The sequence below is a fragment of the Dromiciops gliroides genome, chromosome 2 (genome assembly GCF_019393635.1).
Source record: "Dromiciops gliroides isolate mDroGli1 chromosome 2, mDroGli1.pri, whole genome shotgun sequence".
In the NCBI taxonomy this organism is placed as follows: Eukaryota; Metazoa; Chordata; class Mammalia; order Microbiotheria; family Microbiotheriidae; genus Dromiciops; species Dromiciops gliroides.
The window spans coordinates 48826599-48853311 of NC_057862.1; the positions used below are offsets into that span (position 1 = coordinate 48826599).

Here is a 26713-nt window from a genome sequence, read left to right on the forward strand (position 1 = left end):
AACAAAAACAAAAAAACCCACCGCCTTTACCTCTCAGAAAGTCTCTCATGTTAATATGGGCCGTCCAGCAGGTAAGTCCTTATGGGTAGGTTCTGGTGGTTTTCTTTCCTGGCTTTCAAATTCTCTCTGGTTTGTTTAGGCCTCAGTTTCTTTCTTTTTTATTTTTTTGCCTCAGTTTCTTTATCTGTCAAATGGGGGAACTGGACTTGATGACCTTTGAGACCTCTCCTAGCTCTGCATCTATGATCCGATGACTTGATATACTCCCTGATCTTCTGAAATTGAGTGACTGATGAGACCCTAACAGGGGACACTGGGATATACCTGGGAGGACTGGGGGAGGGGAGGTTTAACCAATGGGCTCAGCCTTTTGAATTGAGGGATCGAGGGGAACAAAAGACCTCTACACTCAACTAGTCTTATTGATATAATAACCGAAATCTAGACCAACAACAGTACAGAATCAGCAAAAGCATTTAGTTGGTTTTCAACATTTGTTTTTATAACATTTCTAGTTTCAAATTTTTTTCCCCTCCCTCCCACCTCCCCAAGACAGCAAGCAATCTGATATAGGTTATATATAAAAGCATTTAGTTGGAACAGAAAACGAAACAACAAAAATAAAAAGAGAAATGTTCTTAGCCACTGTTGTCCAAATTAGAATACTTCTCCCCCCATGCTCCCCCATCCCTTCCCAGTACATTCTGGAGGTCTGCTCTCCTAGCCATAAAATGATGGTGGTGGTAGTGGTGGTGGTGATTACGATGACTTTAAAATAATATTCAGTATTATTTATTATGTAATGATAAATCATTTAAAATTAAAACCAACAATAATAGTTTGAATTGGTAGAGCACTTAAAGATTCTCAAACAATCTTTTTCCTGATGTAAGGATCACATCCTGGCAGCTGTGAGCCCAACACTTGTTGACCTCTCCGCGCCAAGAGATCCCAGCAGTCTCCACACTGCGGCCACCAGAGGGATGTGCAGAAGTCGACCCCTCTGCTTCAGCTGGACCCAAAACCTGGACTTAGTCCTCTTCCCAGTAAGGACATGTCCCCTGTGCCTGTCCATCAGCCCATCCTGAGAAATGAAGCCCCGGTCGGACAGGTTGCGGCAACGATTTATCCAACAGGCATTTACTGAGAGCCTGGGATGAGCCAGGCCCTCCTGTTGAATACAGGTGCCTGGATCCAAAGAGGAGCTTCCTTACATTCTAGAAGGAGAAGAGAACAATCTGTTACAAGCATACATTGTAGGGGGCAGCTAGGTGGCGCAGTGGATAAAACACCAGCCCTGGATTCAGGAGTACCTGAGTTCAAATCCAGCCTCAGACACTTGACACTTACTAGCTGTGTGACCCTGGGCAAGTCACTTAACCCCCATTGCCCCACTCCCCCCCCAAAAGTATGCATTGTAGAATAAATAGAGAGTGATGGGGGAGGGTGCTAACTACTGGGAGTATTAGGAAAGGTCTGGCAGGAGGTGGTGCCTGATGTGCCTTTTTGGAAAGCCAGAGTCTTCTATGAGGCAGAGAAGGGAGAGGAACAGCACACCAGGTGTAGGGCACTACTTGTGCAAAGGTCCGTAGGTGGGAGCTGAAATATGAACTGGGGGAACAGCTAAAAAGCCAGTTTGGCCAGACCATAGCGTGTGTGAGGAAGAACAATATGAAATCAGTAGGGGGAAAAAAAGATAATCTGGTTATGTGCTACTGAGCACACCAGGAACTAGAGTACTGCCATTGCCTTAGCCCCCTTCCCCCCATCACCCTCCCTCAAACGGGGAGCCTGAAGACCTCAGCCTACACTGATGGTGAAAACAGATGAAAGCAGTTAGGACTCGGTGGGTGATAATGGCAGAATGTCGGTGACTGAAGTAGAGTGATGACAAATGGTGGTATTGGCAGAATAGGATAGGTGACAAGGACCGTGGTGGTGGTGGTGGTGAACAGCCCCAGATGAACCCGCAGAGGGACTGTCCCTCCTGGGCCTTGGCCCCCACCTGTTGGGGGAATCTCCTGGCAGTGGCCCAGCTGCTCATGGAGGAAGGAGGAGGAGGGGAGCCAAGGGAGGCGAGGGAAGGAGGGAGGCGCACACAGGGCACAATGCTATATAAGGGTAGAGCTGGGCCCGGCTTATTTCCTCCCCTGTCTAGCTCAGCCTTGGGCACCTGCTCTGCAGGAAGTAGATGGGGACTCTGCTGCAAATCAACCTTTTATCTTGGCTTCCTGTTTTCTGCCCCTGGGGCCCGACGTAGAGTCAGAGTTCCAAACCACTTCACACCAACTTCTTTAAACTGTCATCTCTGGCCCCCCTTAGCTGGGAGGGTGAGGGGGGCGGGGCAGAAGAGAATGGGGGAGGAGGTACACAGAGGGCCAGGGGCCTGCCACAACCCTAGAGTCAAGGGTGCCCCAGCTCTGGACCACGGTTAAATTCATCCTCCTTTGCATCAATTTTGCATATAACTGGTAGAACTAAATGCAGAAGTCCCCTGTGGTCCCTCTTCCTTTTCCTCTCCTCCCACGGTTTTCCCCCATTCTTCCTCTTTTCTCAAGACCTTTGGCCCCCTGTCAACTATAATGTTAGAGCTGGAAGAGAGCTCGGGGGATCCTTTACTGGCTCACAGTCCTCACCAACCAGGAAGTTGAAGTCCAGAGAGGGGAAGTAATGTGGCCAAGGTCAAGAGGCCAGTAAGGGTTCTTCCCTCCGATGAGGTGGGCCTAGCCCAGCCAGAGGGAGAAAACCCCAAAACAACAACAACAACAACAACACTCAGTGATGGGCCTCCATCTCTATCAGTTTAACCCCCGGAACTGGGAACCTGGGTGAGGGGAAAAAAAAGTTAACTCTTTTCACTGACCTCCAACTGAAATCAAACATTTCCTTCTAGATGAATTTTTTAACATGCATTATTCAGAGAAGGGGTCCATGAAGTTAAAAGGTATAAGAAGAACTCCTGACTAAATTGTTTATAAAGCACTGGCCCTGGGTTCAGGAGGACCTGAGTTCAAATCTGACCTCACACTTGACACTAGCTGTATGACCCTGGGCAAGTCACTTAACCCTCACTGCCCTGCCCAAAAAAACCCCCAAAAAAACTGGATTGCAGGCCCGGTCACCTGTATGTCTTTCCTGACAAGTGTCTGGAAATGCTTTTCTATCTGCTGTTCTCCCAGGCGGGCCTGGCCCTGCTGCAGTAATCTGCTAGCCGGGGTCTCTGCCTCTGCTCGCCCCTATTTACCCTCCATGAAGAATCAATCGTCTGTCAAAGGCGTAGACCTATCCACTCGAAAGGTTTTTAAAACTTCCTCTTGTTCCTAGGCCACCTTCTAAACCCTTGCTGTATCCAGACACATGCTATCCAAATACACTCTAGAGTTTACTGTGCCTCCGTGTATGTCGACACGAAATAAAGAGATTCATTTTTCATGAAGAGAACTTATCCCCAGCTTGACAAGTCTCTCATACCCCAGGCTAGAACTCCCGCTCCTGGCATTGAAAGTTCTCCCTAACCCTGCAGCTGCTCACCTACCTGGCCAGCTGAGTCATACACTCCCCTGTCCAGAACCCTCCAAGCCAGTAGGACTAGCCCAGCAGCTGTTCCCTGACTCTCTTCTCTGGGCCTTCGGCCAGGCGTCTCCCCAGGCCTCCCCGGCTGGCTCACCTCTCAGAAGCCCAAGCTTCCTTCTGGGCTCGGCTCGGTGGGGGGGGGGGCACCTGCTCCCCGAAGCTTTCCCAGACCACCCCACCTCTGCCCCGCCCCCTCACCCAACAATATCACTTCAGTTCTTTCCTTATCTATGTACCAGCTGTATATCCCCTCCCCCGCCCCAAACCTAAGTCTGTTGAGAACACCTAGGCATCCCAGGTCAGGTGCCAAGCCCGGAGCCTGGCACACAGAAGGCCCTTGAGACCGGAATGTTGGTCAAATTGAAAGACCCCTGACCACATCAATAAGGAGTCTTCTTTGCCAAGACTCCATTAGCATAGGACCATGAACCCCCAATACTGCCCTCCCCACCTCCCCCCACAGTGGAACCAAAAAAATCTAAGAGTAGGAATTAAATAACTCTGAGTTCTAGCCCTGGATCTATCATGAATCTGCTGTGCAACTTCGGACAAATCACTTAACCTCACCGGGCCTCAATTTCCTCAACTGTCAGATGGGGTTCTGTAAGGATCCAGTGGGACCAATAAAAGAATCTTTTTGTCTCCCCATTCCAGTCCATCCTCCACCCGGCTATCAAATAGATCATGTCACCAACGTCACCCACCATCCCTCACTCAAGAAACTAGAGTGGCTCCCTAGCACCTCCGGGATTAAATATGAAATCCACCAGCCCCCTCTCTCCCCAACCCCCGAAATATCCTTCTAGTCTTCTTACACTGCCCCCCACCACCACACACACCCTTACTCTGGGGTCCAGTGACACTGCCCTCCTTGTTGGTCCCCAAACAAGACATTCTACCTCCCAATTATTTGTTTCCTAGCTTCCTTTTCCTACCAGATCAAAATCCCACTTTAAGGCCTGACCCCACCCTTAAAACCAGGGCCTTCCCACGGTTGATAATCTCCAATCTGATCTTGAGAGCAGGGACTGTTTTTTGCCTTTCTTTATGTGTCCTCTTTAGTACAGGACAAGTAGGCACATAATAAATCACAAATACTTGTGAGAACTGAGGCAGAGGCAGAGAGCACAGAACCAGGCCCTGGATTTATACAAGAACAACATCGGACATACCAACCAACAGGAGTGCCTCAAAGCCAGAACAACACAGCAATCGGCCTCATTTCAGAGGGCCCCGGTGAGGCAGCCTGCCCACCTCCTGACGGGCAGGATGGATTCAGGCTGCAAACTGAGCCACCTATTTTTTGGGCAGGTGGGAATTTGTTTTGCTTGATGATGCACACTTGTGGTTTGTTTGTTTGTTTCTGTGGGGCAATGGGGGTTAAGTGACTTGCCCAAGGTCACACAGCTAGTAAGTGTCAAGTGTCTGAGGCCGGATTTGAACTCAGGTCCTACTGAATCCAGGGTCGGTGCTTTATCCACTGTACCACCTAGCTGCTGCCGCGCCCCCCCCCCCAGCTGCCCCTTGATGATGCACATTTGTAACAAAAGTTTTGCCTTTGTTTTCTGGGGAGGGGCAGAGATTTTTGTTCATTAAAAAAAATACAATTTTGGGGGAGCTAGGTGGCGCAGTGGATAGAGCACCAGCCCTGGAGTCAGGAGTACCTGAGTTCAAATCCGGCCTCAGACACTTAACACTTACTAGCTGTGTGACCCTGGGCAAGTCACTTGACCCCAATCGCCTCACTAAAAAATAAATAAATAAATAATACAATTTTAATTTAAAAAAATGAAGTACAAAGCACCACATCGATGTAAAATCAGTCAACAAGCCTTTATTAAGGACCTGCTACGTTTGAGGCCTGAGGGATACAAACATAAAGAATGAAACAGCCCCGACAGCTCACATTCACACAGGGAGCTGATATTTGATGTGGCATTTCCCTTACAGCATCGCTCTGAGGAGGCAAGCAGTGGCATTACCTCCATTCTCCAGAAAGGGAAACTGAGGCACAGAAAGTCACTCACCCAGGGTCACACAACCTTCTGTTCTATTCTAACTCTGCTCTGACTCCTCATTACTTTCTGGTAAATTAGTATCAGTTTGGGTACCCAGTGGCTACTTTTTAAGAAGAGGGGGGGCCAGTAGGTGGCACAGTGGATAGGGTACCGGCCCTGGATTCAGGAGGACCTGAGTTCAGATTCAGCTTCAGACACTTGACACTTGCTAGCTGTGTGACCCTGGGCAAGTCACTTGACCCCCCCACTGCCCCACAAAAAAACAAAAACAAACAAACAAACAAAAGGGATTGCAAGTCAGTCAACTAGTATTTATTAATTGCTTACTACGAGCCAGGCACCATGCTGGCTCCTGGATTGGCCAGGGCTAGTTTTGTTTAGGGGCATGGGGGAGGGGAGAATTCAGTCCCTTTGAAGGACATCTGCCTATCACCTTCCATACCAGTTCCTCCTACCTCCAACACTCACAGTTTCTGGTCTTTCTCTTCTCCTCTTCTGTGTCTCTCTTCCCCCCTCCTTCCCTACCTCTCCCTAGCCCCACCTCCCTGCCCTTCCCCTTCCCACATCCATTAGTTGGTAGTCTAGCTCAGACTAGATATTTCCCCATCAACCCCAGTGCCTGAGTGCTAACCCCTGAAGAAGGAATCCAGGCGTCAGGAGGCTTTGGAGAACATTCTTTTCCCTGTGTTTCCCAGAATCCTTTTGCTAGGAAATAGCAAGGGGTGCCTGCAGTCCAGTTTCCTGCTTCACTTCTAGCTTCCAAGAGGGAAACTTCAATTCAACTGCCTATACCAACTCACTACATGTGTGACCCTGGGCAATTCATCTGGGGATTCCTAGTCCCTAAAATGCAGGATTAAAAGATCTCTGAGGCTCAGTGGTTTACAAAGGTCTGAATTTGGGGGGCTCAGACCCTGGCTCTGTTACTTACTACCTGGGTAATTTGGGGCAAGTTACTTCAATCGCTCAAGGCCTTAGTTTCCCCAGCTGTAAATAAAGGAGTTGGGCTTCTAAGGGTCCTTCCAGCACTAGCTCTTTGATCCTATTCTGGCTCTAACACTCTGTGATGTTGCTGGGTGCACCAAGGAGATGTCAGGAGACTCACTACCTGTTCTCGGGATTGTTGTTGGTTTTTGGTTTCCTTTTTTTAAGGCTTTTATTCCATATATACACACACAGGTGTGCATACATAAATGTATATGAATAGACACACACTTGTCTCCCCACTTAGAATGTAGAAGTTCCTAGAGAGTAGGGATGATTTCATCCTTCATCTTTCTATTTCCATCACCTAACACAGTGCCGGACACATAGGGGGGCCCTTAATAAAGAATTGTTCATTGACTGGTACAGAGCACTGTACTCAGTGCTGGCAATCTAAAGAAAAGTGATCCCAACAAATTCAAAGGGGTTGTAATCTATGAGGGGAAACGTGCCAGGTAGGCAGAGGAGACCAACTACAAGACAATTCGAATGGGACAGGGCTGCTAGGGGGCACAGTGGATAGAGCACTGGTCCTGGAGTCCGGAGGACCTGAGTTCAAAACTGGCCTCAGACACTTGTCACTTACTAGCTGTGTGACCCTGGGCAAGTCACTTCACCCTCATTGCCCTGCAAAAACCCCCAAAACAAAACAAAGCAAAAACCAAAACCAAAAAAAAATCCACCACAAAATAAAATAAAAAGATCAGAGTCCAAATGATCCTTATTAGCTATGTGACCCTAGGCAAGTCACTTAACCCTGATTGCCCCACCACCAAAAACAACCACCACTAACACCACCAGCAGAATGTGAATGGGACAAAGGTGACATCCAGAGCAAATGTTCCAGGAAAATCTGAAACTTGAAATTGTTAAGGGCTAAAATTCTAGCTAAACTGTCTAAAATATCTAATGAGTGGTCGCCAATAAATTATAAGCTTTAGCAAGAGTTAGACTTTTAAGCATTTATTAAGGAGAATAAGAATTTGGTAAAGAGAGAGAGAAAGGCCTAGATTCCTATCTATTAAAGGGAGAGCGCATTTCTAGCTCCCTTCTCCGCCAGAGTCCAGAGGAAAGAGAGTGAGACCGAGCGCCAGTCTCTTCCTTCCTCCTCCCACTAGTCCGCGTCACTTCCTGAAGCCTGGTCTTGCCCTCAAAGACCTTTGCTTCATGGGCAGAACTCTTCTACAGTAAGTATCCAGCAGGTGGCGTTATTCCAATCGTTACAGTCCCCCCTGTTGTTCCTCAAGAAACAAAATGTTTCCTTGACGGAACAGTAAAAAGAATATAATAACTATTGCTAACTAATAATATGTGAACAACAATATAGAAAAGGAAGAGAGGAAAGTTTTGTCCAGAGGGGCGATTTTTTTTTTGTCCTCATGAACCGACGCTTTGACATTAGTCTTGCAAAGGGAGGGCTTCTGCAGAGAATACATGTTACAGATGGTGTATATTATAACAGAAAGAGAAAAAAAAACAACAAAAACAACAAATCAAAACTGTTCATTTAAAGTCTCTGAAAGTCTTTTCTCAGATGTCCTCTAGGTGTAGTCGTAGAATGGAAGTCTCTTCAGGGGTTGATGTGTGGATGCTGGTAATCAGCCAGGAAAATTTCCTACAAAATTGAGCTTAACACAACTTTAAAATAGCTTTGTCAATAATCAAATCAAACAATGAAAGTTCTCAAAAACATGTCTAAGGGAATTCAGAATCTTAGTTGTTAACACGTGAAACATACAATAAAACAAAAATTGAACCATTCTTTAAAATTATATTATTATTATAGTCCCCCCTTATGGGGAGTAATTGAGAAGACAATTGCTGCGATATTAATTATTAAAAATAATTTTTTATTTTTGTTTCATCACTTTTTGCATCATCTGCCTAATTATCCTCATGCCATTATGAGAAATTAAAAAATCATATAATTGGTAACAGGTGTCAAGGCCAAATTCAACACTGTATTTATCATGACACCTGAGATAATTATGGGGGTTACCATAAAAGAACAGAGAAATGATGGGATATGAGCATTCCCACACTTGAGCAATATGTACTGCCCATACAGTATGCCAGGCTTAAAATAGGTGGATGGAATACATGTCCATGCCACCGAACATATTGGAGGAAACTGAGTCAGACTTAATCAGATGCATGGGATTGAGATGTCCATGGCATCAGGCATATAGGAGGGAGCATAGAAGCTAGGTGTAGAAGTGAGATGGGTGGGATCAATACTTCCAGCCATCTGTACAATATTGTGGGGGAAAAGAGAATAAAATAAAATATTAAACCAAGAGAATCCAACCTCAACATTTGTCAAAAGCCGTTCCCTCGGCCATACCTTGACTTCATGCATGTCTCCCCTCATGTGACAGTTCAGTGTCTGCTCTTGCATGTATTCCTCTTGTGATTGGATGGCACCTTGGCCAACTGGCATCTGATAACTCAGAATAAAGGCAATTAATGTCTTAAATGATAAATTCCCATAATCCAAGTCTCATATGGATTTAAAAATTGAGGATAATAAATGATTGCAAAAAATGTGAATACATCTTGACTCAGAACACAATATATAATTATGCAACAATTTCAAATAATACCCCTTTTTTTTTACTTAGTATACAATTACTTTTGTGAAAAATCAGAACATATTTAAATACAAGTTAAAGCACAACAGAATCTCAAAGAAAACTTTTTTAAAAAAAGAAAACTTTTACAAATGTTCCCCTCTCTTTTTTTTTTTTTGGAATATGCTTATCAAAAATAATACTTCTAGAATCAATTTACACTTGCCATGGCAACCAATTTGCCAGGGAAATGCTTTGAAGAGTTTGATCAAATAATCAGTTGAGAAAAAAAAAATAACAAAAACAAATAACTCAGAATATGGGAGCACAATACTCCTAGAATTAACATTGTATAATAAAATCAAAACCATCTTGCAATGTTTCAAAATTAGATAGACAAATGAATAGAAGAAAATACACATGGAACAATAAAAGACAATGAAATTCAAACTAAGGAAATCTAAATGAATATGAACTTAATATTAACAAGAGTATTATAAAATATAAACCTGATCACATGACTATAAAAAGCTTTTACAAATATTCTCCTTGTTTTAAAAACTAAGTATAAAACACAATCTCAAAAGCAGGAAAATCTCTACAAAAATAAACCCATACCATTAATTTCAAAATGTATATGTAATAGCATAGAAATCCTATGTAACCTCTGAACTGATACTATTACTCTGAGTGAATTCAGAACACTTTTGATTCCGGTATCTAAAATCCCCAATACTCATATCAATACCTTGCTGCTTACTTCTACATTTCTGTAAAATATATACCCTTCCATGGCAAAAGAAGCAGAGTCTTGAACTATGTTGATTGTCATTCTTATTCAGCTTAAGTTTTTCTTCTTTAACCCCTCTATATTGTCTGTCAGGCTTTTCACCATACAAATGCTTTATAAGATTACTAATTAAAGACAAAAGCAGGTTAGCAAAATTATGAACAAAACGAGCATATCTGGAATTTAAAGAGTTTTCTAAGATTGTCTCAAAAGCACAGCCAGGCTGGGAAAGGGCTGAGCCTGAAGCTGCAAATGTAGTTAGAGAAAGTTGAGCATGTGCATCAGATCTCTGGACTTCCCAGGCAGGGGAAGCTATGGGCTTGGCCATAGGAGTAGAGGGTGGGGTCTGGAGAGGAGGGGAGGGACCAGAGCAATTTGAATCAGACTTGATTTTGAACTCAGGCCTGGATTCCTCTTCCCCCACTTTGCCTCCAGGTGCTAGGGGATTAAAAGCTTCTAGAGGGTGGGTCATTGCCTCCAGGCATGCAAAATTAAAGCAACAATTACTGTTAGAACTGGGAAAAGCTGTGGGAATCTCTTCAGGTTTTTCTGAAAAAGCATGCTTGGGAGAGGGAGAGATATTTCCTTGTGTGAGTAAGTTGCTGGCTCTTTTAACAAAAATAAAAAGAAAAATAGAAAATCCACAAAAACAAAGCATTAACATGATCTTATCTCCCATTTGTCTGGTTAAACAGACTAAAATCAAAAATAGGGTAATTAGGGAGTTTAAAAGGTCCATTCGAAAAAATTTAAAGGGAAAACACAGTCAGTGCGCCAGTACTTAGCAGTTTAAAGGGTAGGAGAAATTTCTTACCCAACCGGAAGATCAGAAGTGAGGTTCAGCTTTCCTCTTCGTGGTCAGCCATCTGTTAAGGGCTAAAATTCTAGCTAAACTGTCTAAAATATCTAATGAGTGGTCGCCAATAAATTATAAGCTTTAGCAAGAGTTAGACTTTTAAGCATTTATTAAGGAGAATAAGAATTTGGTAAAGAGAGAGAGAAAGGCCTAGATTCCTATCTATTAAAGGGAGAGCGCATTTCTAGCTCCCTTCTCCGCCAGAGTCCAGAGGAAAGAGAGTGAGACCGAGCGCCAGTCTCTTCCTTCCTCCTCCCACTAGTCCGCGTCACTTCCTGAAGCCTGGTCTTGCCCTCAAAGACCTTTGCTTCATGGGCAGAACTCTTCTACAGTAAGTATCCAGCAGGTGGCGTTATTCCAATCGTTACAAAATCACATTTAGTTGAGAGAAATCCAGAAGGGCCTCCTGGCAGAGGTACACCCCCCCCCCCCCCTCAGCTGGGCCTTGAAGAAGGCAGCAGGGAAGTCCCAATCAGGAGGGACAGCCTGCACTAATGCACCTTATCAGGAAACAGCAGGGCCCAAGTCAGAGCTAATCTTCCAATCTGGCTAGAATACAGTGTGTGTGAAAGAGAACAATGAGAAAATAAGACTAGAAAAGTAGGCTGGAGGCAGATTGTGCAAGGCTAAGGAAGGCCATGTTTTATCCTTTAGGCCATAAGGAACCAAAGACGATTTTAGAAAAGGGGAGTAACTCCTCAGATCTACCATGGCAACTGTGTGAAGGGTAGGATTGATTCCCATCTTGACTACCGGAGCCTTTAAGAAGCCATCATCATTGTCACCTTCTTTTCACTGGGATTAAGTGACTTGCCCAGGGTCACACCACTACTCAGTGACTGAGGCCAGATAAGAACTCAGATCTTCCTGATTCCAGGGCTGGTGCTCTATGCACTTCACTACCCACCTGCTCCAAGTTGTCTTCTTCAGAGGAGGCAGGGAAGAGTCATCTAGACCCTTGCTTCTTAAACTGTGGGTGGAGACCCCACAGGGGGCTGAGTAACTGAATGTGGGAGTCACCAAAAATTCGGCAGTAAATGTTTGATTTGTATACCTATTTTAGATGGCTATATACTTGGGGTCACATAAAAATTTCTCAAGCAGAAAGGGTTTGTGGGTGGAGAAAGTTTAAGAAGCCAGGATCTAGGGGCAGCTAGGTGGTACAGTGGATAGATCACCGGCCCTGGATTCAGGAGGACCTGAGTTCAAATTCGGTCTCAGACACTTAACACTTACTAGCTGTGTGACCCTGGGCAAGTCACTTAACCCCGATTGCCTCACCAAAAAAAAAAAAAAGAAAAGAAAAAAGAAAAAGAAAAGAAGCCCCGATCTAGACAGGAGGGTTACCTTCCCCCGACCCCTTTCTCTCCATAAAGTCTGGGACTACAGGGACAGGGACCCCAGCCCTCCCAAAGCCCTGAAGTTGATTTACACTGGGGTAAAGGGATCTTCCTCTAACCATACTACACCATCCCTTTCAATAAGACCAGGGAAGGTCATTCCTTAATTTCACTTCATCCTTTACAGGGATCCAGCTCCTGGCTTCCTTCAATTCTCAGCTACTGTCCTATACTCCGCAAGAAGCCTTTCCTAGGGCCCCTCCAAGCTTAGCGCCTTCTCTCAGTAGATCATGTCCAATTTATCCTGTCTACGGTTGTCTGTCCATGGTTGTCCGGGCTTTGTCTCCCCCAGAGTGAGCTCCTCCAGAGGAGGGATGGGTGTTTGTCTTGCTTTGGGGTCCCCAACATTCAGCACAATGCCTGGCATACAGTTGGTGCTTAATAGATGCTTTTTTGACTGAATGAATGACTGACTACCTTATCTACTCTGTGGTAACCCTTCCTCTGGTCACACTGATCTCTTCACCCAAACCCTTCATTCTTACCTCTAAGCCTTTGTTCACCCCATCCCCCACTCCTGGGACATCCTCTTCCTCCCCATATCCAAATGCTATGGACCTAACCTCCAGGGTCTTGCTTAACTCACACCTCCTCCAGGAAGCCCTCCCTGACTTCCAGAAGCTGTGAGAGGCTGAACCATACACTGGTTAAGCCTTCCGGTTTGGTTCAAAACTGTTCCATGTGTGATTCTCGGCTCCCCTAAGTGAACCACAGAATCACAGGGACTGGAAGGAAGCTTGTGGGGGGGGGGGGTGTCATCTGCAGAAATTCATCCCTGAACAAGAATCTTTTCTAGGACTGGACAAATGGTCAGCCAGTCTCGGCTTGAAGACCGATTCCCCCCCACCCCCCACCCCAGTGAAGGGAAATCAACTAATCGACTGCCCTCTCCCCAAGGCCACCCATTCCACTTTTGTTTTGTTTTTGTGGGGCAATGAGGGTTAAGTGACTTGCCCAGGGTCACACACATAGTAAGTGTCGAATGTCTGAGGCCGGATTTGAACTCAGGTCCTCCTGAATCCAGGGCCAGTGCTTTAACCACAGTGCCTGCCACCTAGCTGCCCTCCCCTCTCCCCATTCCACTTTTGATTGTTCTCATTGTTGAGAAGTTTCTCTTCTTTCTAACAACCACCCATAGTTCCTAGCTTGGAGGGGGGGCGGTGTCAAACAATACAAAATTAATCCCTCTTCCACCAGCCCACCCACCACAGTTTACTTTGGCAGTAAAGTCACTAGACTGTGAGCTCCTTTACAGCACGGACTGTCTTTTGCTTCTCCATTCGCAGGCTTAGTTAGCACAGTGCCTGGCACGCATCAGCCATTTAACAAACGTGTATTGGCTGACACACACAAGGTTGCACAAGCAAGGCACTCTGGCCCTTTACCCTTTGGCCATTCCTGTCCTGTCCTGGGCCGGCGTAACTAAGCAAAGCTGGGGTTCACAGCAACAACGAAGGCCCCTCTCTCCCCAGGACCCCGGTTGACCCCTGGCCTGGAGCCACCGGGACAGATGCCCACTCACCACTTTGCAGGCAAAGGGCAAAAGAGTGGGCCATCGTCCTGGGACTCCGGCTCCGCACCCACCTCGCTGGGGGCTGCCCGGCAAGCAGCTCCTGTCCTCGAAGCCGCCATCCCTCCAGCCGCTCGCTCGGCGTCTCGGCGCGGCTCTCCTTTTCAAGAGTCCAACAACCAATGGGTCCGCAGCCAGGCCGTGATGCTGGGCCGAAAGGGCCGCGTCAAGGGCTCGGGACGCCGGGACCTAGACACACCCCCACGTAATGCCCGTGGCGTCCGGTAGGTGGCACAGCCTCCCCGCTCGGGCCCGGTCCGCGAACGGGTCAAGCCCATTTGGCGCAGGCGCACTGTTGCAGGCGGATGGATCCGGGCCCCGCTTCCTCCGGCCAGGCCTGCGAGCTTCCTTCCAGCTGAGCCGAAGAGGGACTGGGGAGGGGGCGGCCACCGCTGCAGAGGACGCGCGCGCGCGCCGCCACCCTTTCCCCCCTCCCCCCCGCCCTGCCCCGCCCCACCCCACCCCTCCCGCCGCGCTCCCGGGGTGGGGGCAGCAGCCGCCGCCGCCGCCGCCGCCGCCGCCGGCCCTCTAGTCCGGCCAGGGAGCCGTCGATTCCGTCCCTCCCTCCTGCACTCCCCCCTCCCTCCAGCCCCCTTCCAGCCTGGGCTGCCGGTGCCTGGTGGGGTTGGAACGCTGGGAGCCGCAACGTTCCAAAATCGAACGTTGTGTGTCGGGGCTGCTCAGGCGGCGAGCACTACATTCCAAAATCGAACCTTGGCGGCGGCGGCGTTCGGAAGCGGAACTCTCCTGGGGCCGCGGCGGCTACATTGTTTCCTCCTCCTCCCTCCGGCTCTTTTCTTCTCTCCCTGACCCGGGCCGCGAGGTGATACCCGTGCCTTGGTCCAGTCGCTCGTCCTCTCTCCTGTCCTCTTCCCGCTCCTTTCCTTCCCTCCCCTCCCCTCCCCAGCGCTCCTTTGTACCCCTCCCACCGGGGACTCCCCCCCCTTCCACGCTTCCACCCAGCCCCCCCGGCCGCATGGACTGTCCCGCAGCCCACTGATGTCGCCGGCGGCGAGGTGGATCGGACCGCAGCGCTCAGAAAGAGGTGAGTGCCCAGCGTTCAAAGCTCTGGCCCCAGCGGCCGAGGCTGGGTGGAGATCGCCAGCCCCGGAACCGACTGGTCCATGTCCCGCTCCCGCCCTCCCTGCGTCCGCTCCCCTCCCCCACCCGAGGACCGAAAGGGTTTGAATTCTCCCGGGAGTTGCTGTCACCTTCGTAGACCCGGGGAATAAGCCATCTTCTGAGATGGGCCCCGGGCCCTTAGGGCAGGCGAGCGGAGTGCCAAGTTTATGGGTCCTCACTGCCCCAGGGCCTAGCAGGGGGTTCGAGTGGAATTTGTGAGGACTGGGAAAAACCTCACTCCTGAGGAGGCTCTGACAAACTCCTCGCCAGCCCTTTATCTTCCTCTACCCAAGAGCTTGGAGCCTCAGCCCCGGAATTGGAGGGGCAGGGATGGGGCGGAGACCCTGGGTAATACCAGCTTTCCCTTTCCCTCATAGTGGGACTGTGCGGGATGGGCATGTGGCTGATGAAGGGAGGGAGGAGGAATTAAGCTTCCAGCGTGGGGTGGGGTCAGACTGGACCAAGGGGGGTGGAGTGGGGGGTGGAGAGAAAGCCATTTCATCGTCTCTGGGGGTTTGCCAAGTACTGCCCAAAGCTCTGTCTTCTCCCCCCCCCCCCCCCCCCGCCCCATCCCCGCTCTCTACCCCATAACCGTGTAACCTGCTGACTGAGCCTGAAGCCTGACAGCAGGGGTGCTCTCACGCCGGCCTTGTTGCCCAGCCTGTGGTCCCCGTCCCCAGCCCAAACCTTAGGACTCAGGCTCAGACACCCGACTGCATGCACCCTGGGCAGGACTGAGGAGGGTTGGTTTCCTCGATCTAGCCCCCCACCGAAGAGGCTGAGATGCTCCCTCTGGCTGGGGCTGCTCCTTCCAGCCTGCCTTCCCCACAGGCTGCATCCCTGGGTAGCCAGGGAGAGAGCAGCCTTGGAAACAAAGCCCCCTGGACCACCTAGAGGGAGCTGGTCTTGCACATGTGGATTGCATCCCTCCTTCCCCACCTCACTTCTGTCTGGACCACCTAGGCCTGTGTTAGACATCCGGGACTGGGGTCATAGAATTAGGGCAGAGGAGGGCTTAGGGAACATTTAGGCTGACCTCTTTATTTTATTTTTGGGCAAACTGAGGCACAGGAAAGAAAAAGGGCTTGCCCAAGGTTAGTGTTGTAGGAATTCGAACTGAAAGAGAGTTTAGAAGTAATCCAGGCCGTCTTCCTCATTTTACAGAAGAGGAAACTGAGGCCCAGTCACACACTGAATTACTTCCCAGCATGGGGAGAGGTGGGGCAACTAATAGAAACCAAAACAGCCTCGTGCCCAGCAGTGGTTGAGCCAGGCTCAGCCAGGCCCTGAGAGGCTTGACATGTGCTCAGCTGGACTGCAGATCTAGGCACAGGGAGAAGAGAGGGTTTGGGAAGGCAGCCAGCTGGCTGTCCTATAGCTCAGTTTGGGGTACTGGCCCCAGGGCATTCCTGCCTCCCCCAGACTTGCTTTCTCTTCCTGGGGTCCTGGGCTCTGAAGTCTCAGCTGCTTTGGGGACCCAGACCTGTCTTTCTATTCTCCAACACAGTCATCCATCCTGTCAGCCAGGCTAAGAGCTTAGGTCCATGTGTTGGGTAGGCAGTGATGAAGGCTTTTTTGGGGGGGGGGGGGTGACTGTTGAGGTGATCTTTGGCATCCTTAGCATTCCTTGGGGAGAGATTTGCTCAGAAGAGCAAGAGACCCAGGCCCAGTTGTGCTGGGTGACAATTCCTCCTGTTCAGGGACACAGAGGGTAACTAGCGGAAGCTAGGGGCTGGGAATGTCTAGAAGCCCTTGACTTGGGCCGGGCAGCTGTGTGGTTAGTGTTTCAGGTTTCCTTTCCCCTCTTTTCCCTTGATTTGGGTTGGTAAGGGGAGCCAGGAAACTTGTATGTGTGTTGGGGTGAGGGGGGAAACTGGGGGAGATCCTGACTTTCTAGTTGAATGTCCTCTTCATGCCTGACTGGTCACCACACTGGCTTCTGCCCCTCTGGGCACAGCCAGCAAGGGAGACACACACAGAGCCTACTCACCCACAACTGCAAAGGGTTCCCTGTACCCTTGCTGTGACCACCTCAGAGTACCTGAATTTCAGGGCTTTTAGAGGAGTAGCCGATAGCCGTCCCCGAACAACTTGGACGTTTCCCTGGCAAGGAAGGGCATCTCTAAGGAGTCAGGGGAGTGGGGAGGGATGCGGGGCCTTTTGTCTCCATCCCTGGTGAGTGTCAGGAGAAGGAACTTGACTGGCCCTTTGGGAGGCCTGCTTTAGAGGCATCCCTGCTTGGGGCCTTTGAAAGCAGGTCTTTGCCTTCCTTGGAGGCTGATGCCTGTGCTACCCCACTAGCTGGTTCCAGCTTCAGTTTCTCCCTCAGAGGAGAGCTGAGGAGAGTGAGGAGTCCAGGCTCACTCCCAGTTCTATTCCATATGACTTCCCTGCCCCTCCTCATCTGGCTGGAAGGCCTCCTAACACTGGTCCTACCCCCTCTCCTCAGTAGCCACCGTCAGCTTTGTCAAGACTTGAGATGAGGCTCCCAAGCTGAAGGGCCTTCGGGTGGGAACATTTCCGATTTCCCTCATGGGCCATGTCCTCATCCCCATCCTCTGGGACCTCAGCTGGAGCCCCCAGAATCAGGTAGAGGACATAGAGCCTCCGTGGGGGCTGCGTCCCCTAAATCTGCTCCCCTACCCCCAGCAGCCCAGCCCATCATCCTCTTCTAGCTGAAGCTCCTGGTGGAGCCCAGCCCTTCCAAGCCCGCTAGTCTCCCTGAAGTGGTCTCGTTGGGAGTTTGTGGAAAACTGGTTTAAAGTCTGGGTCCCAACCTTGGGAGAGGGGCAGAGAAGGCCCCATCCTTCTTTCCCACACCAACCCACCAAAATATGCGGGGAGATCTGGAATAAAGGGGAGGAGCTGATGGGGGGAGGCGGGTGGGCTGGGAGCAGCTGGGGCCTTTTACATCCGGTCAGCACCATTCCCAAGGGCTGCTTGCTTGGCCTCTTGGGAAAGCACCATCAGCTTGGTCCAGGCTCAGGAGGTCTCCGTTGGGGTGTGAGTGCAGGGGCTAGGGAGAGGGAGGGAGTGCCCACCTCTCATCTGAGGCGGAAACAAATCCCCAAAGAGAGCGTTGTTGATAAGATAACCGAGGGGAACGTGAAGTGGACTCTGGACCATTATGAGGCTATTTTTTCAGAGCTGGAAGGTTAAAGACTTAAAGTGATTCCCTCTGTGGGCTGATGAGAGGACACCCATCTGTAGCCACAAGCTGAGCGCTTAAACTGTTACTTAAACTTAAACTTTGCCAGTGCAATGGCTGGGGGGCGGGGGTATCACTAGGAAAACTGGTCTAGAGACTGTGGATGGTTCTGTGTACCCCCTCCTCACTATTGGAGACACTTCTCGATGTGTATCCCCTGCTGATGGTGGGTCATTATGGTTTGGGAGGGGATATAATGTGACACCTCCAGAGATGGAGGGATCTTCCTAGGTGACTCATTTACCCTCATCACAAAAGGAGCAGAGGTGACCCCCCCTCCCTCATCTTTTATAGCTTGGTCAAAGAAAGACCATTAAGGCTCAGAGCTGGGATCCCGTCTCAATCCCTCGCCTTCGGGTGTGTGCCTTGTTTTTGTGCTGCTGGGGCAGTCCTGCTCCTGACTTCATGCATCCTTCTTCCTTGTCTTCCTTGGAGGAAGAGGGAGATTTTCCCCTCTGAGAAATGTTCAGGCTCTTTGTTCTCAGTTCTCTCCTTCCTAGCATCCTGAAGCCTCTCTGGCTGAGCCCAGCCTTTTCCTAACTGTAGCAGAGATCCCAGGGGCTCCAGGATGGGACCCAGGCATCCTGACTGGAGCTTTGGTCCTCCCACTCCCCCTTTGTTGCTTCTCTGGGTCTTTATGGGGGGGAGGGGGTTGTGGTAGGAAGTGTGCTTTTGAGATTTTTCTAGGCTAGACCACACGGATCCCCAAATCAGAGCAAAGCATTGGAAGGAAGAACAGAAAACCATTTGCTCTGGCCTCCAGGTAGGGCCTCACTGCCTCAACCATCTCTAGTAGGTGACTGTCCCCCAGCTTTTTTTTTTTTTTTAGTGAGGCGATTAGGGTTAAGTGACTTGCTCAGGGTCACACAGCTAGTAAGTGTCAAGTGTCTGAGGCCGGATTTGAACTCAGGTCCTCCTGAATTCATGACCGGTGCTTTATCCACTGTGCCACCTAGCTGCCCCCCCCCCAGCTTCTTAAACGTTACCCCACAGAGGGAGTGTACAAAATCCAACTTGGCCTGGGTTCCATTACCTGTTTCGAGAGATGGGCCAGGTAGACGGCCACCTGCGTCACAAAACATGAGCAGGGACTCACCGAAAGGTACTTTGCAATCTGATTTTTTACAAGAATGTTTTTCATGTCTGTGGCATGTAGTTGGTTGTTATCAGTTAAACCTCATGTGACAGCCTGGGGCCCTCTGGTAGACCTTAATGGTGGAGATGAAATTGATCAGCCTTGCCTAGGACTTGACTGACTGTTCATCCCAGGCCAGCCAGGCCTTCCTTAGGTCTACCCTGAGCACACCTTGCTGCAGTGAGTTACCTTCTGTCTTGTTCTTGGCTCAGATGGAGAGCAGCCGCCAGCATCTTCTTGCTAGTCCTCCCAGGGAGTAGGGGCCAGTCCCTGAAGCATCAGGGTAAGGTGGCTCCTGGCTGTTAATCCCCAAAGAACTCTCAGCAGCCCCATGAGCACTTGCTTTGGATGGAAGCCCAATGGCCCAATGAATGAGTTCTGGACTTGGGGGTCAGAAAGGCCTGGGTTCTAATCTCACCTCTGCTATTTCTTTGCTAGATGACCTTTTTTTTTTTTTTTTTGTCGGGGCATTGAGGGTTAAGTGACTTCCCCAAGGTCACACAGCTAGTAAGTGCCACGTGTCTGCAGTCAGATTTGAACTCAGGTCCTCCTGAATCCAGGGCCGGTGCTTTATCCACTGTGCCACCTAGCTGCCCCTGCTAGATGACTTCTGAGGTGTCTTCTGCTTCTAAATCTAGGGTCATCTTTTTCCTTGGTCCTCTAGAAAGAGGTCACTGATGGGATGGATCAGTTTGGAGAACTGTGACTCTGGGCCTGTAGCCTTAAATCCTGGTTTCTAGAGCCTCAGCCAAAGCTCGCTCCACCTGGATCTTCTCCCAGGTCCCATCTTCCTTCTGTTAGAATGCTCAGCAAAAAGCTGGGTTGAGCTACACTAGGTCAGGGTAAGGGGCACCTCTGAGGCTCTGACTAATTCATTAATCAGCTTTTTTTTTGGACAGGGATAAAGGGTGTGTGGTGGGGGTGGGGGTGAGGTAAAAATCCAGTGGGTCAAAGGGACATTGTGCTTTAACTAACTGTGTGACTCTGAACAAGTCATTTCCTGTTCCTGGGCCCCAGTGTCCCCATTTGTGAAGTGAGTGGGGACTATTTCCGAGTTCCCTTTCGGTCCCATGATTATAATGCTCCTCTTCCCAAGGGGGATCCTCCAACTTCCTCTACCTCAGCCTCCCTGCCTCCTTTCTTCTGGGATTTCCTAGCCCTGTCTGGAGTAGTATAAGCTGGCTGGCTCCCCATCCCATCCTCCACCCCACAGATCACTGCCTGCCTGCCTGCCTTGGGCTGCCCTCCGTGGGCTGGAAATAGAATCCGCTAAGTAACGATTAAAGTCAAATTCGGGCCTAAAAATAAAGTACTGGGGAAGGAAGAGTGAGAGTACATGTGAATGTGCTTGGGCCCAAAGGGAGAAGTGGAGACTCCAGCTGGGCCCCCTGGTATCTGTATGGGGGGGGGACCTCCAAGGGCTACCCAGACCACAAACATCAGCAGTTCCCAAGAACCATCCTGCCCATCTGGGTGCACTTCAGACTTCTTTCTTATCCATTGATCTAATTGATCTTCCCAAGAAGTCCAATGTGGGAGACAAGGCAGGAGCTCTCCCCATTTCCCAGGTGAGCAGAATGAGGCCTAGGGAAAGGAAGTACCTCGTGGTCACCTAATAACTTGGTGGCAGAGCCAGAGTTTAAACCCGGTGTGCTTTCCACTAATCAGGGTTTTTTAGGTTCAGAAACCCCAGCTTAGCAACCCCTGCACTAGATGGGGGAAAGAGGGGGTGCTCAGTGACAAGAGCACTGATTCTTAAATCAGAGGATTGGCTTCTGAGGCCCATCCCTGATGCTGACTACCTGTCAGACCTAAGACAAATCATTTAACTCATTTAGGCTTCAGGTCCCTCAGCTGTAAAATAGGATGGTCAGACTGGGTGGGCCCAAGATCCCTTTGGCCTCTAGAGCTGTGCTCTTCTGACCGAGGTTCCCTGTAGAATGTCTGAGCCTGCATGAGAAGCCCCCTGCCCACTGCTCTTGGTGACTTTGAACAAGTCATTTCCCTCTTTCTGGGCAGTCAGTTTTCCCACCTGTAAAATGAAGACATTGGACTTGGATAACTTCCCACATCTCCCTGCCTGATCTCCTGGGCAGGATCAAAGGTGGCTCGTGGGGCCCTGCCGTGGAACCAGAACAATTCCTTCCTGTCTCCTAACTCTACCGGACTGAGGTAGTGACCTCCCCTGCCCCTGGGCCCAGGACAAGCTGTGGCTGTCAGTGTGCGTGCCCCCTCAAGGGTGGGTGGGAGCTACTGCCAGCCACTGCCCCAGCTCCCCTGGTTGGGCTCTCCTTCCCTGACTGATCTCTTTCTCTCTCCCGCTCTGCAGTTTCCTTTCCTAGTTTTAAGACACAAAGTCCTGGGGGTGGGGAGATGAAACTGATTTCTAGGCTCTTAGATGCTCTGCTCCTATCAGGGGCTGAGTGAACAAAGCTCTCTCCCCTTCCCCTCACCCCAGGCCCAGTTCTAGCCCAGAAAACTGGGAAGGGGGCAGTGGCCCATAGCCTGCTGCTTTCCAGCCCTCGCCTAAGCCAAGCCCTCTACCCAGATTTCAACCTTCTAGGCCTTTCAGCCTCTGGGTGAGGGTTGGGGGAATCCTGCCTGTGTCCTCTTCCCCTTCCACCCACCCCACCCCCCACATTTTGGAAGCAGTTCCATGACCTCCTGGGTCCTGCTGGTTCTCCCATTGTTGTGTTCCCTCAACACGTTGCCCAGTTAAGCCCAGGAGGGGGTGGGGATGGGTTTGGAGAGAGGGAAATAGAAGAAATGACTAGATGCTTCCCTGGGGATTCAGTGTAGTTGGGGATTCACATAATTAGAAAATAATGAGAGTGCTATCTGGGTAAATGCCTCCCTCTCCAAAAAGGGAGAGGGGCCTATGAACTCCCAGGGATTCCTGGAAGAGGGGGCCCTTGAGGCCTGCTTTTGAAGACTTGAATGAATTTTCTATGAATCAGAGCTCAGAGTGAGAAGGGACGTCATCTAGTCTTACCACCTTCTTTACAGATTGGGAAACTGAGGCCAGGTAAAGTGACTTGCATCCAGTCACCATTACTTAGTGGTGATAGAGGATTCGAAAGTATTAATTGAGGCATACATGCTTTTGTGTTGAATACTGGGAGAGCAAAAAAACCATCCCCTGTCTCAAGAAACTCAGTCTGATGGAGGAGACCCACGTGCAAACAAGTGTACGAACAAGATCTGGACAGGAGACTGGGGGTAATCTCAGAGGGTTAATTTAGTTTAACCTTAACTGAGGGTCAGGAGACTAGGAAGGCTTCTAGGGGGAGACTGGAAGGAAGGTAAGCTGTACAGATGAGGAAGGAGAGCATTCTGGGTATGGGGGACAGCCAATGAGATGTCCCTAGTGGGGAGTTAGGGTGTCCTTGGGTAGAAAAGGGGGAAAAGGTGTAAGAAAACTGAACAGGAGGGGGCTAGGATGTGAAGGGCTTCAGAGTCGTACAGGAGATCCTGGAGATAGCGGGTAACACTGGAGTTTATTAAATGAGAGGAAGTTAGAGCTGCACTGTAGGAAGATCCCTTTGACAGCTGAGTGGAGGATGGAATGGAGTGGGGAGAGACTTGAGGCAGGCAGACCGTCCCCCCAGCAGGCTATTGCTTTAGTCCAGGCGGGAGGTAATAAGGACCTGCAGTTAGAGGGGAGACGGGGCTTTGGCAATATTATGGAGATGGAAATGATTGAATGGATATGGGGGTGAGTGAGATATCAAGGATGACAGCTAGGTTGTGAACCTTGGTGACTGGGACAATGGTGGTAACCTCCACAGTAATTAGGCAAGTTTGGAAGAAGGAAAGATTTGGGGAGGGAATATAATGAGTTGAGTTTTAAGTTGTCTGTGGGACAGACACCCAGGTCAAGATGTCCCAAATCCTGTGCTCACCTCACTAGGCTAGTATCCAATCCAACATAACAGGCTTTAAGTACCTACTGTGTGCACAGCACAGTGTCAAAGACTGAACAAGGAATCCCAGCCCTCAAGGAATTTCTGTCCTAATAGGGATCTCTACTGGGCACAAGAGCTGGCTAAGCCTAAAATGTGTGGCATGGTATTCTTAACTTCTGGAAGTTTTCTTGGCTCACAGGTGAGCTCTGGGAGATGTGGGGAAAGAACGGCAACATTGCTTTGTCCAATGAGCAAACCTTTAGTAAGACTGAGCTGGAAATTCAAAGAAGGGAAGAAAAACAACAGTCCTTTCCTTTAAGAATCATTCATTCCCAACGGGGGAGACAACTCAAGTTTCTGCGGCTTTCCAAGATGTATAGAGAGTAGATGGAAGGTCATCTGAAGAAACCAGGAATGACCTGCAGAAGGTGAGCTTTGAGCCACATCTTGAAGGAAACCAGGAAACTAGAGACGGAGGTGAGAAGGCAGAGTAGTTAGGGGGTGCTGGGGCCAGGGGCTTGACTTCAGCCACAATAATTCAACTCTCTAATGGGAAGTGGTGGCCTATCAGGGCAAGAAGGTTTGACATGCAAACCCAGGTTCACCTGGGCTGTGTAGCCGGACTCTTCGAATGGTGGGGCTGGAAGAGATAATTCACATGTCTCACACCTTGGGCAAGCGGTTTCCTTAGTCGATCAGCCGGTGCCCGGGACAAAGGCAAAAAGTCTATGCTCGTGGAGTTTACATTTGATTTGTTTGGGGAGACTGTGTCCGGGTGTCAGTATTTACTGGATACAGGAAATGGGGGGCTGTCGCAGCTTCAGGAAAAGGCTTCGTGGAAGGGATGGGGTTTGAGCAGAGCTTTGAAAGAATCTAGGAATTCTAGAAGAGAAAGTGCCTTCCCTTACACAGGGCAGGGAACTACAGACCAGCCAGGTTTGGGGATTCCCAGGCCAGTAGGCCTTTCCCACTAACCTCATGCCTGGGCACCTGTGGAATGGAGGCCTGTTCTGGCCCCCGTGGGGGAAGAGGAGAGCTGGTTACATTAGTAGACAGACGTGTCTGTCCAGTCATTCCCAGATTCTGGGTTTAATTTGCTGGCTTTGTCTTTAGGTTTGGAAAGGTTTACAAAAAATGTAGGCAAATGGAGATGCAAACGCTTTTAGGCCCAAGCCTGGCACTTGGAGCCTGGGATCCTTGCTTCAGGGGAAAAGGGGTGAGTGGGGAAAGGGGAGCACAGTACTCTCACCTTCCCCTGCCTCCTGCTCCAACACCCCTACTTCTTTCTGCCTCCCCCGGGTTTCCTAGCGCAGGGTACCCACCTGGCCTGGGTCACAGCTCCACGCAGTGTGCCCTGGCCTGGGCCCGACCTTGATCTACACACCCGGCCCAGGGCCCACCTTGCACCTCCCTGCGTCTCCCCGTGCTAGTCTGGGCCCCGGCCGCCCCACGCTGCGCTCCGGCCCCCCCCCCCCCCTCCTCTCCCAGGCCCAGGCGGGGCGGGGCACTCCTTCCCAAGGGCCCAGCCGATTCGGTAATTAGGCGCTGCTGCAGTAGTTAAATACCTTTCTGGGCCGGTAGGGCCGAGCCGTGCGCACTGAAGCTCAGCCCCATTGGGGGAAGGAGGAAGGAAGAAGGGAGGGAGAGATCGGGAAAGGCCTCTAGTCCCAAATTCTGGGTGGGGACCGACCAGAGCTGTGTGCGTGCATACAGTTAGTGCCTTGGAAGTGTTTTATTTTTAATGAATACTAAGAAATGCCCATACGTCAGGTTGAAAGTGTTTTGTTTTGGTTTTTCCTAGCTGCCAGGTTTTGACAAAAAGCTGTGGGGAGCTGGCTGGCCCAAGAAGCTAGCCTGGGATTTCCCCCTCCTCCAGGAAATCATGTGGCCTCAGTTTGCCTGACTGTCAAATGGAGTGGAGGTGGGGAAGAAATTAGATCTCTGAACTTCCTTCCAGCTCCACCCCTAGTTTGGTATAACTGTTGGCTAGAGCCTGGCCTGTGGGTGAGGAGCCCCCTGGGTTTTAGCCCCTATTCAGGAACTAATTTATGAACTTGGCCAAGTGGCTTCTGGTCCCCATGCCATCTACGTCTAGCAAATGGGTGGATCATAAAATTAACCCTAGTCTTCCCCCTCCCCCAGGGGGGGGGGGCTGCTGTAAGAGTTCATTTAGAATAGACCCGTTGTGTGATCTGGCAAATCTCTGAATCCCAGGCTCCCCTTTTCTAAAATGGGAATAATTTTATTCTTAGCATTTGCCTCCATGTAGTGAGGTACTGTTGGTAAAGAACCTTGCACACTTAACCCTGTATTTATAAAAGATCATTTTTATTATTTATGGTGCAGTCACATTTCCCTTTGCATCTTAGATTCTGGTAGCCTCCTCCCTCCAACCTAGCCCCTCTACCTCTATTCAACACCTTGTGGACCTTTCCCTTTTGTACCCCAGGGCCCAAGGGTCCAGCCTTTTGTAGGTGCTTAATGTTTGCTGAACCTTGTAACAGTCTCAGAAAAATTCTTGAGAACTGAATTGTAGATGTCAGATTGGTAGTAACACAAATGGACTGGATGTTGACCGTTCCCCGTCCCCTCCCCTCAGCCCCCAAATCCCAACCCTGCCTTCTTTAAGACTGGAGTGAAGTTTGTGATTGGTGCCCTTTTCCAGCATAGACATCTGTAGGTTTTCTTTTTTAAAGTTCTTATTCTGAAAGGCTGAATTTTCCACTCGCTTCCTGTAGGCCTTTGTTTGGGCAAGTCTCTCTCAGACTCAGTTTCCTCATCTGAGTCCACAAGCACCGATGTGTCAGGCAGGAAGGGCAAAGCAGCCACCTTCCCTAGAGAAACTCCCGATCTAGCTAATAAACAGTGTTTACGGGATCATTGGGAGCTAATCTCAAGGGACTGTAAAGTGTAGGCTAGGATTGAATGACTTCCGAGGTCTCTTCCAGGCCCGTATCTGATCCCATGACTCTATTTGACTGGTATCCAGGGCCCAGGGCCCAGGGCCAAAGGGCAGAACAACTACCTTTTCTTTTCAGGTGAGAGTGAGAGAGACACCCAGGTCTGGGAGGTTCATTTAACTACCCCAGGAAAAGTGGCTTGTATAAATAAATACCCAGGCGAGTCAGCTCTTATTATTGTGATTATTTGATTGCTGTTGAACTAGCTGAACCGAACGGAGTGGTTGGCACGCCCTTCCCTGAGGCAGCTATGCTGCTGTTTCCAAGATGCAGCTCAGCTTCTTAGCACCTCCTGTGTGCTCACCTGGCCTTGCTAGCCCAGCCCAGCCCAGCCCAGACCTGGGCCAGGTATGCTGGGAGGGAGACCACCTGCTTTCTCCACCACCTGCCTTATCCGGGCTGCTCCAAGCCATCCCTCCCCAATGTCTACAGGCTCCACTCAAGGTTCTTGTTTCATCCAGGGCTTTTTCCACAGTCTGGGCTGACCCAGCCCATCTCTGATCTCTTTGGGGGGGGCGGGGGCTTATGGCTCTTAGAACCCATCCTAGCATTTGGTCCTTGGTATGCACAGTACTCTGAGTGACAGACCATAGGAATGTGGCTTAAGGCTCAAAGGGACCTC

General features: G+C 49.8%; 1 protein-coding gene and 1 long non-coding RNA gene across 2 annotated transcripts in view; one reads left to right on the forward strand and one right to left on the reverse strand.

Annotated features, from left to right (window-relative positions):
* Window positions 1-551: 551 nt before the first annotated feature.
* Window positions 552-14597, reverse strand: LOC122739895. The gene is made up of 3 exons (XR_006354689.1): window positions 14475-14597; window positions 13776-13950; window positions 552-1217 (listed from the first exon to the last, which is right to left on the reverse strand). It is a non-coding gene; the product is annotated as an uncharacterized LOC122739895 (long non-coding RNA).
* CSK (C-terminal Src kinase) overlaps window positions 14268-26713 on the forward strand; it is a 35853-nt gene continuing 23407 nt past the window's right edge. The window contains exon 1 of the mRNA XM_043981600.1: window positions 14268-14806. The gene's annotated coding sequence lies outside the window, so the exon portion shown is untranslated. The remainder of the gene's footprint in view (window positions 14807-26713) is intronic.